Source organism: Callospermophilus lateralis, chromosome 7, assembly GCF_048772815.1.
Source record: "Callospermophilus lateralis isolate mCalLat2 chromosome 7, mCalLat2.hap1, whole genome shotgun sequence".
Taxonomy (NCBI): Eukaryota; Metazoa; Chordata; class Mammalia; order Rodentia; family Sciuridae; genus Callospermophilus; species Callospermophilus lateralis.
In genome coordinates this window covers 98,318,747-98,336,055 of record NC_135311.1, presented here as the reverse complement: position 1 = coordinate 98,336,055, position 17,309 = coordinate 98,318,747, and the positions used below count along the sequence as shown (strand labels likewise).

The window sequence follows — 17,309 nt, the reverse complement described above, 5'->3', positions numbered from 1 at the left end:
CAGAAAAGGCAAAAGCCCCTCTGGTTACGTCACATTCACAGTCTAATTGTATCAGGGAAGTGGGGCAGGTTGCTGAACAACCAAAAAAAAAAAGTGTCCAGAATGGTGTGCAAGACATGACATATGGGGGAAAGCTTACAAGAGATCAGAGACTCCTCCAAGAAGAGTTCCGTGATGACAGCAACAGGCTGAACGGTAGCACCTCCATCCCTCATGGTGCTTCACCAGGCAGTGCCTCCTCTGCCTCACAGTATTTTGTTCAGTATCAGCTGGCTGGATGAGTGACACATATTCTTTCCTCAGTTCTGTGCCAGTGGCCTCTGAAAAAGGGATTTTATATGTTGGGCTGCAGAAGCAGTGACATCAGCACATTAACTTGCTTTCTTGTAAGACCAGCATCCCAAAGAGCAACTGTCCTGGTGGACATGTAAGAAAGAAGCTTTCTACAGATAACACCAACTTCCGGTTTTAGTCAGCTTTTTCATTGCTGTGACCCAAAGACCTGACAAAAAACAATTTTAAGCAGGAAAAGTTTATTTGGGGGCTCATGGTTTCAGAACTCTCGGTCCATAGATAGCCAGCTCCATTCCTTGGGGCCCTAGGTGAGACAGAGCATCATGACAGAAGAATGGGGCAGAGGAAAGCATCTGGAACATTGTATCAGGAAGCAGAGAGAGAGATCTCTGCTCAGCAAAGATAAAATATAAACCCCAAAGACACCCCCCCCCCCAGAACCTACTTCCTCCAACCATACCTTACTGCCTGCCTATGGTTAACCACTCAGTTAATTACTATCAGGGAATTAATTCACTGATTGGGTTAAGACTCTTATAACCCAAACATTTCACTTCTAAACCTCTTGCATTGTCTCATACATGAGCTTTTGGGGGTCATTTCACATCTAAACAATAACATTTGCCCTAGTTCTTAGTAAGCATTCAAGAAAGTCAGTGTCCTTCAAGATAATATGTATCTGTAGTCATCTGATCCTTGACAAAGGTGCCAAAAATATACATTGGAGAAAAGACAGCCTATTTAACAAAATGGTTCTGGGGAAACTGGTTATCCATATGTAAAAGAATGAAACCAGAACTTCATCTCTCACCCTGCACAAAAATCAACTCAAAATGGACCAAAGACCTAGGAATTAGACCAGAAATTATGCAACTCCTAGAAAAAAATGAAGGGTCAACTCTCATTATTATAGACACAGGCAATGACTTTCTCAATAGGGCCCCTAAAATTTAGAAAATAATAGCAAGAGTTAATAAATGGGTTGGTATCAAATTAAAAAGCTTCTTCACGGCAAAGAAAACAATTCAGAATGTGAAGACAAAACCTATTGGGAGAAAATCTTGGATAGCTCTCTTTTGACAGAGGATTAATATCTTGACTATATAAGGAACTAAAAAAAAACATAACACCAAAAAAACAAAAACCAAATAATCCAATTAATAAATGGACAAATGATTCAACAGATACTTCTCAAAAGAAGAAATACAAATGCCCTCCTCCCAAAAGGAAAAAAATGTTCAACATCACTAGCAATTAGGGAAATGTAAATCAAAACTACAATGAGATGCCATCCCATACCAGTCAGAATGGCAGCCATCAAGAATACATATAATAATAAACACTGGAGAGGATGTGGAAAAAAGCAAACACTTTTACACTGTTGGTGGGATTGTAAATTAGCACAACCATTATGGAAATCAGTATGGAGTGTTCTCAAAAGACTAGGAATGGAGCCACCATATGACCCACTCTTTGGTGTTTATTCTAATAAATTAAAGTCATTGTACTATAGCGATATAGGCATACCCATGTGTATAACAGCACAATTCACAATAACCAGACTCTGGAACTTGTCTAGGTGTCCATCAATGGATGAATGGATAAAGAAAATGTGGTATATATACACAGTGGAATTTTACTCAGCCATAAAGAAGAATGCAATAATGTCATTTGCAGGAAAAAGAATAGAACTTGAGAACATTATGTTAAGCAAAATAAGCCAAACTCAGAAGGTCAGGAATTGTGTGTCTCTCTCATATGTGAAAGCTAGAGAAGAAAAAGGGAAATAAAGTTGGAGGGATCTCATGAAAATTGAAGGGAGATAAGGAAACAGGCCAGGGCAAGGGAGGAGGGTAGAAAAATGGGAAATACTGGGGAATGATATTGGCCAAGTTTTATTCTTATATTGTATGAATGTATGAAAGGTGATTAATCCCACCATATGTACAACTATAATGCACCAATAAAAATGTAGACAAAAAAATAAAACAGGTATCTGGACATTTTGGACCAGGCTTACGCTCATCATTCCCTTACTTTGGCTAGGTTTTAGGGAACACATAAGGACATTCAGGGTCACTGTGTTTTACTCTCCCTTTTTTTTTCAGTTGTAGATGAACACAATATCTTTATTTTATTTATTTATTTTTATGTGGTGTTGAAATCAAACCCAATGCCTCACACATACTAGGCAAGTGCTCTACCACTGAGCCACAATCCCAGCCCCTCTTCCTTTTTTTCTGTAAAGATGACATGGGTGGTTAGAACTGTCTGCAGCTCTGAAGCCATTTAATATGTTGTAAGAAATAAATCCCTTTCTGCTTAATATAAGTAAGAGTGGATTTTGATTTCTGCAACTGACAACTTACAGACAACAGGTGAATGTCCACTAGGAAAAAAACTGGTAGCAATCCAAGGATGTCCATCGTGACAAGGGTAGTGCCACTCTAAGCAAGAAGAACTGGCTAGGCAAGAAAGGGCTGGATTATGGAGAGCCTTATGAGTCAGCCTGGAAATCTCTACTGAAAGGGCAACTGAAAGGTTTCAATCAGGTTAACCCCAGGACCAGATCCATCATTTTCAAACACGGTGCCTAATAGGTGGAGAGTAGATGAAAAGCCAAGATGGGACACAGGAACAGCAGGTGGTACCTATAGTGTTAGTCCTGGATTTAAATACATCAGATAACCGTACTCAATTTCATGCTGAAATACTTTTAGTTAAAACAAAGACATTCTTAATTTTTTGGTATATAAATTAAACTTTTGTTTCTCTCTATTTTATTCCAAATACTGTGACAGTATGCACACAGTGACCCTGAATGACCTTGTTGTCCTTCAGTGGATGATTGCAGCCCTGTAATGAGATCCTCTCCACATAGTCTTCCTTCTCCTTGTCTCCCTTCCTTCCTCACCCTGCCTTTCTCCCTGTGTACCCTCATTACAGTAGAGGTTTCCTTTCCACCTCCCTTTGTCCACAGAGAGAGAATGTCTCTTGAGCTATAATTGGCTCCCGGGTTCTCTGCAACTCTTTTTCCTCTGGTGGCTCCCCTACATTCCACCCAAATTTTTTTGAAAACAGTCCTTTCGTTAACCAAATTAACCTAATTTGAATTGTGCCATCTGTTTCCTGCTGGGACTCCCAGGAATGTATGAGATCATTTTTCTTGTAGAATTTTCCTGCATTCTGGACTGGGCCAATTGTCTCATTTCCCTCTCCTCCATACTTCCTGTCAGTTGGTAGTAGGACCTAGAGGCTTCCTGAGATTAGGATTTTAGTATCTCTTTGGGGCAAGGGAATGGGAGGAAGACAGGATGGTTTCTAAGTGACCTCGATGTATTTCCTAGAGCATCTCATTAGGAGTCAGATGCTGTCTGGTGGTTTGACTTTTAGTGGTATTAAGGTTGATCTGTGGGTTCAGGTGTTTCAGCCTTACTGATCCATCATCAAGTTCTCCATCTGCCGCAGTCTGGCTGGGCACAAAATCATGAGCCACTCACAGCCTTATAGATTCAAACAGCAATTCTTTATTCCCGAACTCACACCGGCACTCTACAAACACATTCTGGGCAAAATCCACGTTCTTGGCCAAATTCCACGTTCTGGATCCCAAATACTCTCTGAATCCTATGAGAACTCAACGGGAACTCTAGGAGTGGGCACACCTGAGGCAGCAGGATACGCCCTATTCCCAGCAGGGTACACCTTAAACCTGGAACCGCCCTAAACCCAAGGAGAGCCCTAAACCCGGATCCGCCCTGGTCCTTGAGCAAGGTCACCTTACATGCAATGTCACTGCAAATGACCTGGGTCCAATATGAAGAGTCCTTCCTCTAAGCAACAATGGGTAGGCTGACAAAGAAATTGCCATGTGTCATTCCTACTTGGCAACAGCTCTCAGCATCCATCAAGTTCTCATCTGATTTTATTTTTCAATGTCACTGATGCTTGTTAACTAGATGCATTATTTCATTAGGGAGTTGCAAAATGATAATTTTCTTTTCAACCCTTCTGTCTGCACTTGTTATCTAGGATTCTTCAATGAAGGAGAACTTCCCCTAATCATCCAAAGGCTTCTTTTAAGACTTCTCCATTTCTGCAGTTTTGTCACAATGTAACTGGAAGCAAGTAGGCGTTGGACATCAGAAGGTTTTTCTCCTATTGTCCCATCACATATATGCTATCATTATCATGTATTTCTATTCTACATGTTATTGTTGTTTCATTTTTATATTTCATTTCAACGTTTACTATACCATATTACTCATAAATTTATCTCTTTCCTCTTCATTGGTACATCTCTGACTTCCAACCTGAGTTCAGACTATTCTTGACAATTTCCACCTCTAAATTTTCTGACTATAGAAGCAGATTCTCTTTTCCCATGGAGGGCAAGAAAATATCTGACCAGGCCCTAAGACCCCAGTTGTCTTTATTCTTTTATTTATCTCTTTAGGAGATTTATCCAAGTTACCCTAAATGGGATTTTCTTCATTCTATGTCTACAACAGCCATAGCGCTCAGAACATCCAGGCTGGAAATTCCTGGATAAGCAAACTAATAAGCACTCTCCTGGGTGCCTAGGTGCTCAGGAAGTACTCCGTCTGTTTACTCTGTTAGGATATTATTTTGTTCAATCTGTCTCTCACATCTTAGTTTCATATATGAACCTTCACACCCTTGTACCCTTGCATCAGTTTGGACTGGATTAACTGCTAGTAACAAAGCAATCCAGCTATACTTTACAATTAGAAATTACACACACACTCACACAGAAGTTTATAGTTGCTAGGTCCATGACTCAAAAACATCAGGGCCAAGGACTCCACCATTTTTTTTGGCACCTGCTTCATGGTTGTAGTGTCACTCCAGTCACAACATCTACATTCCAGACAAGTGATAAAAGGGAAAAAAAGAGTAAGTGGCCGCACTTACATCAGATATGTGAGCCCGCCCTAGAATCCCCATTAGACTTTTGCTTACATTTCATTAATCACAAATGTCAAATTGTTGCCTTGATCTGAATGTGAAGCTAGGTGTGGGTGTTTTATTAATGCACTGTGTACTTTAAACAGAAACTATAGTTCTGGTAGGAAAACCTTGACTTTGGGTTGACAGCAGCATCTGTCCTTTCCCTACTGTTTCTGGGCCTAGAACACCCCTTCCTCCTCACCATTACTGAGATCTTATTCAACTTTTAAAATTCTAATGAAATGTCACCTCTTCCAAGAAGTCTTTCCAACTTATCCCAGTAGAAATTTTCTTGTAATGCTTCAGATTAATAAGCAATCTCTTGGGTGCCTAGTAAATGCCACATACTACTAAGATGCCATGAATAGAAAGAAGTTAAGCTGGAATTGCTGCCCCGAGAGAGCTCAGTTTACTTGTGGTGTCTGAAAAACAGATTCAGGTCATTGCTTATTGGTTATAAAGTTTCTGTTTGAGATAATGAAACAGTTCAGGTAATAAATGGTGGAGACGGTTGCTATAGTTTGTGGTAATGAAAAAGTTTTGGAAATAGAAGGGGATGACAGTTTGAATGCAATTAATACCACTGAATTTTGTGTTTTAAAATTGCATGCTTTATTAAATTGGCAGATTCTGTTCTACACACACACACACACACACCTTACTAAAATGTCAACACAGTCTAACAACTGCAAAGACAGAAGGAGGGACAGGGTATGCTAGGATGCACAGAAGAGTCATCTAAAGTGCCCAGGTTTGGGTTCCTGGCTCTGCCACCATTATCTGGACCTACTGGAAAGAAGACACAGAATCATAGTTAGGACCAAGACATTACAAGGAGTGAACTTGTAAAAAGAAGAGGGAAAAAGCAGGATTGGGCAGAAAAAGGAGAGACTACACAGCAGATAAAGCAAAGTCTGTCAGCCTAGGAACAAGCCACCAGAGGAGTCCCATTCTGGGTGGAAGTACCTCAGCCTTCCTTCCACCATCTGTCCCACCATATGGCTGGGGCTGAACTGGAAGGAGCTAAGGTTTACCAGAGAACACACAGCTTCCACCTCCTCACCACAGGACAAGAGATCCCTTCTTGAAGGACCATGAATGTAGCCCATTTCTTCCATAGCTGCTATTAGCTGAATGACTTTGTGGCATTTGAACTTTCTGTGCTTCTGTTTTCTATCTTGCAAAATAAATATAACAACACTAGCAATTTCATCAAGTTATTGGGACAATTCCATGAGTCAATGAATGAATAGTGCTTAGAATAGTGCCTGGTTGATAGTGGGTGCCCACTGTGTCAATTATCAATAATGCCATATATATATAATATACATCATGAAAAAACACAAACAAATTACAAATGATGTGATATAATAAATGTAATTGAAACATTGATTTTTTTCCATTGATCATCTTCATTTCCTTCTTGGACTTACAGTTTGGAGAAGAGAGGATAGCAACTGGTAGTGGTTAAGGTGGTGACAGTGGATCTAGTAAGATATGAACAGATTCAAAATGCATTTTAGAATTTTAGGAGTTGAGTGAAGTGGCTATGGGGACAGAGGAAAGGTATGTTGACTCCTTAGGTCTGGTATACTCAGCTGTGTGGATGGTGCTGTCCTATGCTGAGGAAGACCAGAAAAGGATATCCCTAAGCCTGGGATATCCATGAGGTGGTGGGGAAGCCAAAGAGGCAGCTGGACATGAGAGCTCAGAGATGAGACAGAGTGTTTAAGTCCATGGGAATGGCCATCATCATTGGAGAGAGAATAGAATCAGAGACCTCCTCCCTTGGGCAAGCTTTGGTTCTACCTCCATGTCTTCCCAGCCCTCTTCTTCATACCCAGTTTCACTGCGCCTGCTCAGTTATCATCAGTTCTCCCTGGATGATGACATGAGTCTCTCAGATTGGTTTCCATCCTCTTTTCTTCCTTCCTCTATCCTATAATACTCCTCTGTACTTCTAATCCATCCCCCAAAATGCCCAAAAATCATTTTTCCAAAAACTTAATCTGATTACACCAATTTAATATTTAACCTCCTTGAAGTTCTTCATTTGCTTCCACTGCACTCAGGATAAATTCCAGCTTTATCAGCCAAGTTGAGCTCTTCCTTACCCAGGTCTTTTGAATGAAGCCTTACAGCTTCATTCAAACATGATCTGGCCCATTCCAACATGATCTCTACTGTGCATTTCACAGTCCAGTCATACCAAACTATTTGCAAGTCCTCTGGTCCCCCTTACTCTCTCAGGCCCTGCTACCTCATTGGCTTCAAGGATGCCTTGCATGCAGAGGAAAAATCCAGACTCCTAAGCATGTCTCTGTCTGAACTGGCTCAGACAACACTCCAACCTCATTTCCCACCTCTCTTTCTTCCCGCGGTTCCACGTTAGCCATTGGTCTCCTGAATGTGCCTTTTCTCTTTTATTTCCCTTTCTTTTTGAAGACTATTTTAGAGAAGTTTTGGGTTCACAGCAAAATGGAGAAGAAGGTGCAGGGATTTCCCAAATACTCTCCTGACCTACACATGCATCACCTCCCCCATTGTGAACATTGCCCACCAAATTGTACATTTGTTACAAATGATGAATCTACATTGACCCGTCATTATTACCCAAAGTCCATAATTGAAATTAGAGTTCCCTCTTGGTGTTGCGTGTCCTAAGGGTCTGGACAAATGTGTAATGGCCCATGTCTACCATATGGTATCACAGAGTATCTTCACTACCCTCAGCATCCTCTGTGCTCCAACCTCTTGGCTGTTTCTTGAACTTGAAGGAAATTCTAGACTTAGCACTTTTGCACTTGCTGTTTCCTTTATCTTGAATCCTGTTCTCCAGGTGGTCCCAGGGCTTAGGGCTGTTATTTCTAATGATCTTCACTTCCAGTTTTGCATTCTGTGCAAGAGAGGCCCTGGCCTCTTTCTCACCTCCTCCTATTGTCTCCCTTTGTCTTCTTACTCAACTTTATTTTTTTTATCATTGAATTTTCCCCTGATATTGTATTACATGTTTATTCTGTCACTTCTTTATTGCTGGAATATAAATGCCACAAAGGCAGAGATCTCAGCTGTGTTGTTCACGGCTGTGTCTCCACTGCTTGGACCAGTTGCTGTACTTAATAAGTATCCTTCAGTAATAGTTAAATAAATACTTGAACACAGGAATGAATACCACCATTCCTGACAGTCACTCCTATTCCATCTGACTGACTCCTACTCATTCTAGAGACTCAGGGGCATCAACCCCTCTAGTAAGTCCCTCAGGCCTGTCCACCCTGGCAGGGTTGGGGGCCCTTTGCTTTTCTTCTGGCCTCTCGCAGTCACCTGGGCTTGTCTCTACTATATCACCTCTTACCTTGCACTGGGATGGCAGGAAAAGCCTCCTACCTCAACTTCTAGGATTCTTGAGAACAGAAATAATTTATCTATCTCTCAGTGCCTAGCAGAAAATAAGTGCCCAGGAAATGATTGTGAAATGAATGGAGGAATGAATATGCAAAAGCTTTATAACAATGTAAAATTTGCACACAACTCTAATGTGGAAAATACCTTAAATTTCTTTGGCAATAACTGACCGACTGTTCTTACATCCTCATTCCTACTAATAGTAGGAAATAATCCTTCAACTTTCCGCTTAAAGGCAATGTAGTTTGTTCTGGATTCTATCTAATTCAATTATATTGAGGTTTTGGTTTGATTCAGACTTGAGCCTTGTATCAATACAGTTTCTCTCCTCATTTTAAAGCCTTTTCCTTTCCTTCTTTCCCAAGATGATATCAGGAAGCAGGAGTGAGTTTCTGCTTTCCCATGGTCATGGGAATGGTAGAAAGGAGAGTTCAGATGGGGGAGGAACTCAAGTCTGAGTTTGCTTAGTTCTCAGTGTACTCCAAAGGGTTAGCAAGGGTTGGCTTGGTCCTTTGGTACCCTGAGTGGATGTCTATTGAGGAGTTCATAATTCCTGAAATCCTCTTGATATCCTCCAGCCATCTGTGGCCCCTGATCCTGAAGACTTCATCCCTGTTTTACCCTCTAATTGTGAGGTCCCTATTCTGTCCTTCTATTTCCCCAACCCTGGACCTTCTAGAAATGTTGTTTCTGTACCCCAAGTTGGTGTGCAGCTTCTCTGACATAACCTTCAAGCACTTTCATGTTGTTGTGAATATGGTGCCGTGCTGAATCTAGAATTTGGAATTTTCTAGAGCTGGGCCCCTGAGAAGCAAAAAGCAGACTGTTTTGCACTGTTGTCCCCAATCCTTGCTCACAGAATAGCTCCTGCTTCAAAGATGACACCCTTTGCTTGGACTCTGTACGTTTTTGTCTCCACTGCCTCAAATCCTAGTGGCAAAAGAGATTTCTTTTTTTTTTTTCTGCCTGTAAAGATGTCCCTTTATTTCTTATCTTCCCTTTTATTTGCATTTTATAGCTTTCTATGTTCTCCACTTTTCTTTCTTGGGCAATAGGCATTATGACATAACCACATGATATGGGGATGCTGGAGATTTAAGAGGAAGGAAACTACACTGTAGATGCTCTGTTCCTATGGTGGATAGATGAATATTAGATGACTTGTCTCGTATCATCAGGTTCTTGTATAGAGAATCCAGGACTCCAAGCCAGATCTTCTAACCCTCTTTCCATTTTGCCTTTTGAATTGAAAATCCAGTTCCTCAACTTCCCAATTTACCCAAATGCAATTTGCCCTTTTGGAAAGCTTTCTCAGAAGGTAATTATATACCTCAAGAACTCTGAACTGTTTGGACTCATTTTCCAAAGTGTGCAGAGCAGTAATTTGTCCATGGGTTTCCCAGTGCCTGTTCTCTGTAGAGCCAGCTAATTAAAGGTCAGATTGCAATTTTGGAAAATGACAAGACAGCAGGTTGGTCATATTTTCACTACGAAATTCTATTTTAAGTTCCCTACACCTTTGCCCAAATGGCCTTGGGAGAAGAATTTCATTTCATGGCTTTTAAAATTTTGTTGGTGTTGTTTTGTTTCTTGGTACTTAATTCCTTCTCCCCTGAAATCCATGCTTGAACCCAAGTGCCCAAGCAAGACGTGGGTGTCCACTTGGCATCTTAAATCAACATTTCCAAAAAGGATTCCTGATTTCCGATTCCCTCCAAGCTCCTCCCTTCATCTTCTCCAGATAGTTTTTCAAGTCTTAGAATCACCCATGACTTTCTCCCTTTCTCCTAGCTCACATTCACTCCAGCAGCAAATTCCATCACTTGTGTTTTTGCAATATCTTCATTACCTGATTTTCACCCTGATTCCACAGCTGCCACCTGCTTCCAAACCACTATGTCTTTGCCTGGACTATGTCAAGAGCTCCTTGCTGGGCTTTCTACTCCCACTTTTACTCCCTGTGTGCCTCTGTGTTTGTGTGTGTGTGTGTGTGTGTGTGTGTGTGTGTGTACATGTTTTCAGTTATTCTAACCCATATAAAAAGTGGCTTAAACGAGACCAGGATTTATTTTTCACTTATGTGGCAACCTGTGTGGAAGCAATCCAGGGCTTGTGTGTCAGACTCCCTGCTATTGTGTCCCCACCCTCCTTGGGGTATTTCCCTTGCTCACATGACCCAGATTGCTCATCACCTTGTCTGTGCTCTGTCCAGTGGGAAGGAAGATCTGGAGAAGGGGAGGGAACACTTCTTAACTGTCTGACCCACCGATGGTGCCCAAAAGTTCCATTTATCTGTCTTGGTCAGTATTTAGGCAGACAGCCTCACTTGGCTGCCAGGGAGGCTGGGATACGTGACCTTGTTCTGGGCAGTCAGGAGTCCAGCTAAACCCACAGCTCTGCCACTGCATAAAGGAATTGAATGGACTTGGGGCTTTCTGCCATGGACAAACTCATTACTGTCTGTTTCCCTGCAGTGGACAAAATGGATATTACAAGCAGATATCAGGGCATGTCTCTCAGAAATGGCACCATGGCATTCAAATATGTGCTTAGTGCCCCACTTAATAAATCCCAAGTCATGAGAATCAAGCCTGGAGTCAGTCTCTGCTCCCTGGATGAGACCTCAGAGAATACTCAGCAATAGAGCTTTCAAAATTCTCTCTCTCTCACCCCCCACACGCTTGGAGAAAGTCTCATGAAGAAGGCTACTATGCAAAATGGATGAAAACTCAGCTGCTCTGTTTGGACCTATTTCTCTTTCCTACCTGAACCTGACTTGGTGCAGATTCTGAGTAATACTCCCAGAACTCTTAGGATCGCAGTTTATACACAACTGATTGAGCAGAGTATCTTCATTTTCCTGAGAAGGAAACCGAGGCTCAGGGAAGCGCAGAGCTAAGTGTCATGCCCCCAGCTAATTTTCCCAAAGGTGGGATTCTTGTGGAAGAAACCCTAAGGGGGGGGTCTTGCTAAAATGCAGATTTTAGCTTGGCCAGGGGTCAGGAGTGAGATGAGGTGCTGAAATTCCTCATTGTCAGCAAAAATCTTGGTGATGCTGAAGTTGCTTTTGCCAGTGACAACAAATGGGGGGAAAGAGACCCCACTGGAGCAGAGGCCAGATGGGCCTGAATCCCAGACTCCCCTCCTCCCAGTCAGCTCTGGGACTCACGCAGCCTTTACCTTGGGCATGACAGTACCAGCTTTGGACCCAGGCTGCCAACATCCAAAATTCACCTCTCTCCTCCCACCCAGACCCATCTGAGGTGGAATGGGCCACCTGCAAGGGGGGAAAGGATTCCCTCACCCTTCCTCTCCACTCCTTCACTGCCCAGATCCTACTCACTTCCTCCCATTGCCTGTTTTGTTTGCTTGGTTCCTTTATCTTCACTTCTCTGAAATGCAAGATCATACTCGCCTTTCAGGTTTGTTGAGGGGGGTAGTGGCTCTCCCCTGTTCTCAGAAGCAATTAGGCCTCTTCCCCAGTAACCCTCAGAAACCCCGCCCTACCCCAGCTCAGGGTTGCTCTGTGTTCTCTACCATCATGGCACCCAAGTGTCACCCCTAAGGGACCCTAGTGTCCCTTCCAGTCTTAGCCTGGGGTCAGGCACTGGAGAGCAGCCTCACTGGGCCAAAACAAACACCCAGAGAGGAACCAGCCCTTCAAAGGCACAAGATAAACCTCCTTCCGCTTCTTTCCTGAGACCCTTGAGAGGTTACCTCATGGAATCTTTCTGTCTTGTTCTGCCAGTGAGGAAGCAGGTCTGCTTGTCTCCTGTCAGTCATTTTTTTCCCTGATGGAGTTATTATGATTTCCCCTTGGCAGGTGACAAAGGCAGACCCACTTGTCAGAATCCTACAGCTGACAAGTGACAAGATTCAAACCCAGACCTTGGAGATGCTATCTGTGTCCTAGAAATCCTTTTGCTGGAGGATACAAACCTGCTCCCTGTGGTGTGGCAGTGTTTGTGCATTTTTTACATATTTTACCTGAGGCAGGAATGATAGAGTCTGGAGGCAAGGGGCAAATGGTTGAAAGATAAGGTTTCAAGGGACAAATCCCTGGGTTAAATCCCAGGTGAGAGCTATGTGAGATCAGCCTATAAAAAAGAATAAAACCCACAACCTACTCCATAAGATTGTTGTGGGGATTAATGTGCTTATCCCCATGTCTACCATATAATAAGCACCTAACTAAATCTCAACTATAATTATTAATAATACAACTGAATTCAGACTCTACCACTTCCTCAGTTTGTAATCTTGGATAAGTGACTTAGCCATTACGAACCTTGGCTTCCTTTTCCATAAAATTCGCATGACCCTCCTTCTCTCTGCTTCGGTGTAAAGATGAAATAGCCTGACACAGGGAAAAGGGTCTAGCACATGCTGGGCACAATGGAGTCGATAATGGGGGAACATTTCTTGCCAATGCCTGGTGTTTCCTTCCTGTGAAGGAACCAAATTAGTGTTGCACTCAGGGCGTCCCTCCCCTGACTCTGGCCTTTGAAAAGGTGGGGTAATTTCTCTTAGGTAACATAGGGGGAATAACTGGGCATGCTCTGTTCAGCTCTCCCCATCTTCCTCTTGAAAGCAAGCCTGCCCACAAAGAATATAGGATCCACTGTTCTTCTTCCCTGGGTGATTCTCCCCTCCCCTGGGTGGGCATCTGCCTAATGCTATGGTTCCCTGCAGACTCATTCAGCCTCAAACTAAGCTGCATCTTCCAACATGGTATCTCTTAGTAGTCAAGGTGACTTTTGGCTTGTGTCTTTACTTTGGACCTATTTCTCAAATTGTTTAGAAGCATTATTTTTTAGAAATTATGCTTGGAAGGGCCCTATAAGGAAAGTGATCATTTTAGCTGGTCTTCTATTTAGTTTTCATTGCGATCCACTATGTACCAAGAACTGAGCTGGAGCATGAGATAGAATTGAGACAACACCTGCTGCTCAGGTGTTTTCAATGCCTGTGGTTCACACAGGCATACAAACAGACTATAATGTGCAAAGGACTATGGGAGAGACTGTGGCATGTTAATAGAGCACACAGGAAGTCACTTAGCTCAACCTGGAGAAGGTAGACAGACTGCCTGGCGGTGAGATTAAACTGAATATAAAAGATGAGTACATATGTCTGCAAAAACGTATAGTGCAACATCACTGTTCAGCATCCTTAGGTGCGCAATGTCTCTTTCCTGCTAGACTGTGAGCAGAAACGCAGAAAGCACACCTGCCTGCTGACCACTTTTTGCCTGTGTCTGATCCATAGTAGGCACTCATCTGTTTATCCACTAAATAAATAGAGGGGTAAATGAATAAATAAACAGGATATAATGCAATTAGAAATAGGATATGGGATGGGGGAGGGAAGCAAAGAAAGGAAACTAGAAAGAGATGGGAGTGGGTGCTGCCAGTCTGGACTGATGGAGGCCCTGGCCCCTCCTGGCAGTGCCTAAGAGGCAAGGAAGGTGCTTTCAGGGATAATATTGACAGGAATGGGCTGAGACCTTTCCAAGCAGAGGAAAGAGGAGGGGAGGATGAACAGGCATCAGAAGAGATCATGACATGCCAATGTGGGGTGGGGCTGGAGACTTGACTTAATCTCCAAAGGGGACAGGAGTGCCCCCAAGAGGCATCTCTTAATGACCCCTTGACCACAGGGCATGATAGTGAAGCAAGAAAAAAGATCAGGCAGTTAGTGTACAGAGATGAATCTGCGTGGGTTGGGAAGATGGAAGGTGAATGGAGTTGGGAAGGTGGACGCTGGTTCTGAGGGAAATGGAATGCTAATACCTTCAGGACACATCCCCCCCATCCCTCGGCCAAAGTCACCTGCTTCAGGGATTTTTGAATGTTAATACCTTCCAGACATTTTTCCCTCCCCTAACCCACAACAAAAAGTCACCTGCCTGGGGGCGGGGGGGGGGGAGGGGGGAGATTATCCCTCTTAGCAGCGAATTATTGAGTATTGCCTGGGTGGCTCCCCCAGAATTGTCCCTTTCTCGCCTTTTTACCATATGGGTGGGATAAAGGGAGGGGACATGAAATGTAAGAAACCTGGAAATTATAAAAAGGACAGGTTCACCCCCATCCCATGGACACCCATCTCTGGGCCTCTTTCTCTGCAGAGAAGTTTGTGTTAAATTTCTTTAAATAAAACTTGTTTTCACATTTCCTGGGTGTTCAATCTTCACATCTGGTGGTAACAAAAGGACCCCTGCTCATCCTTATCCAGCCTTTAGAGGTGGAGAGCTTTGCACCTGGTACAAGATCAAAGTTAAAATTAAGTAGGATTTTTTTTATGGTTTTGTGCATGTTTGAAAATTTCCATTAAATTACCTTTAAAATGAAAAATAAGTCTTTCGGAAAAATAATGAAAGAAAATTGAGTTTTAAGGAACAATTAAACTGTACTATTAGCGAAAAGTTGTTGAAAATTAAGTAATCCTGCCAGATGCCATTAAGGGACCCACTACTCAGCAGAAGGGCATCAACACAGCGTAGCTTAGAAGCAGCTCTTAGAAACAATAAAACCATATCATGTTTAAACTCAACTATTTGAGATTTCCCTATAAGCCAGTTACAAATTGAATTTATACCAGTAGGGAAATAAAGAAGCCAAAAAAAAAAAAAAAAAAAAAAAACCAGAGCATGGGAAATAGAAATACAAAATAAGATATAAAACAGAAGTCCAAATACTTCAGTATTCACCAGAAAACTCACAGATTTAAGTCCCCTACTGAAAGACACAGTACACCACAGTGAACATCTCACTTTCTCAGGAGGCTTTCTTTCTGGCTCTGCCCCGCCTCCCCGGGTTTCCTCTCATCTCCCCAGTTCCCACTTCTCAGTCTGCTCTGGATCCCTCCCCCTGCCAGTTCTCTAAGGAGGGCTCAATCTGCTCACGTCTTGCCCCATCTCATCTTTACCCTCTGTATGGTTTGGATGTGGTTTGAGTGTGTCTTGCATCGTGTTGAAATTTAATCCCCATCATGAGACATCAAGAGGGTGTAAACTTCATCTGACTATGGTCTAGATGTGGGATCTTTGGGACGTAATTAGACTAGATAAGATCTTTGGGGTGGGTCCCTTATGAATGAATCCTGGTAACTTTATAAGAAGAGGGAGCAAGGACACACACACACACACACACACACACACACACACACACACAATGTCTTCTGTGGGATGCCCTACACCACCTTGGGACTCTGCCAGCAAGGAGACCATCACCACCTGTGGCCCCTGGACCATTCACGTTCAGAACCATGAACCAAAATAGCAAATCTATTTTCTCTATAACTCACTCAGTCTATGTTATTGTGTTAGTAGCACCAGAAAAATGGACCCACATACCTATCCATCCCCACAGCTTTAAATAACTTCTGATAACACCAAATTCCTCTCTCCAGCTTCAGAGTTACTTATCTAGTATCTTACTTGATATCTGCCCTTGGTTATCTGGTCAGCCCATCAAAATTGGTGGAAACAGAACTCTTGAAATTCTACACCTTGTCCCTGTTCTTCCTGTGTCCCCAACCAGGAAGCATTACCATTGTTTTTCCTTTTTATTGCTCAAGCCAAAAGCTGCGTGACCAACCTTAAAACCTCTTTTTTCTTACATGATCTTGGCTCAGACCTGCTCTTTAAACTCACCTTCTGTTTTCACCCACCCGCCCCCTTGCTCTGACCATTGCAGTCGCATCTGTCTTCTTTTGCTATTCCTACAATACCCCAAGCTTCTGTACACCCCAGACCTTTGCATGTATGATTTCCTCTTGGTTAGAATGATATTCTACCCAATGTTCACATGGCCCTACCCTCACTTCTTTCTACTAAAAAATTCCTCATCAGAGGGCTCTTGCCTGACTCCCCTAAATAAAACAGAGATTTCCCCTATACCACTCTGTGTGTCTTTACCCAATTTTATTTCTCTTAATATTTCCAGTACCTCAAATTATATGTGACATTCATTTATTATCCAGTGTTTTAGTCTTCTGAAACACTGGATAATAAATGAATTCACGCACTAGGTCAGTCTAGGAGGGATGGAAAAGGGAGCAACGTACGTTTCACAAATAATGCAGAGATATAGTCTTAGTCATAGCCACATCCCCAGTCACTAGAACAATGCATGGCACGTAGAAGGTACTTCATTAGCTGATTCTCAGACGAGTGAACAAATAGAGGAATAAATTCACAAAAGAAAGCAGGCAGACCTGTTAGAAGCTGGGGAAATAGTCCAGGTGAGAATAAAGAGAGGCTGAAGTAGGTGTGATGGTTAATTTTTCTGCGTCAACTCAGCTGGGCCAGAGTGCCCAGAGATTTGGTCACATATTATTCTGGATATTTCTGAGAGAGGATTTTTAATGAGATTTACGTCAGTAGACTTTGAGGAAAGCAGATGACCTCTATTACTGGAGTAGTCCTCATCCAATCAATGGAAAACCTGAAGAGAATGAACCTGACCTCCCCCAAGCAAGAGGGACTTCCACCAGCAGACACCTTTAGGACTTGAATAGCAGCTCTTCTCTGGGTCCCAGCATGTGACCCACCCTGCAGATTTGGGACTTGCCACATAATCATGTGAGTCAGTTAATTCCCTAAATCCCTCTTCATCTGTCTATCTATCTATCTATCT

General features: G+C 42.6%; 1 protein-coding gene across 1 annotated transcript in view; it reads right to left on the bottom strand.

Moving 5' to 3' along the window:
- Positions 1 to 263: 263 nt before the first annotated feature.
- The window catches only part of Mysm1 (Myb like, SWIRM and MPN domains 1), an 82,218-nt gene continuing 65,172 nt past the window's right edge, over positions 264 to 17,309 (bottom strand). Inside the window, exon 23 of the transcript XR_013091798.1 lies at positions 264 to 320. The gene's annotated coding sequence lies outside the window, so the exon portion shown is untranslated. The remainder of the gene's footprint in view (positions 321 to 17,309) is intronic.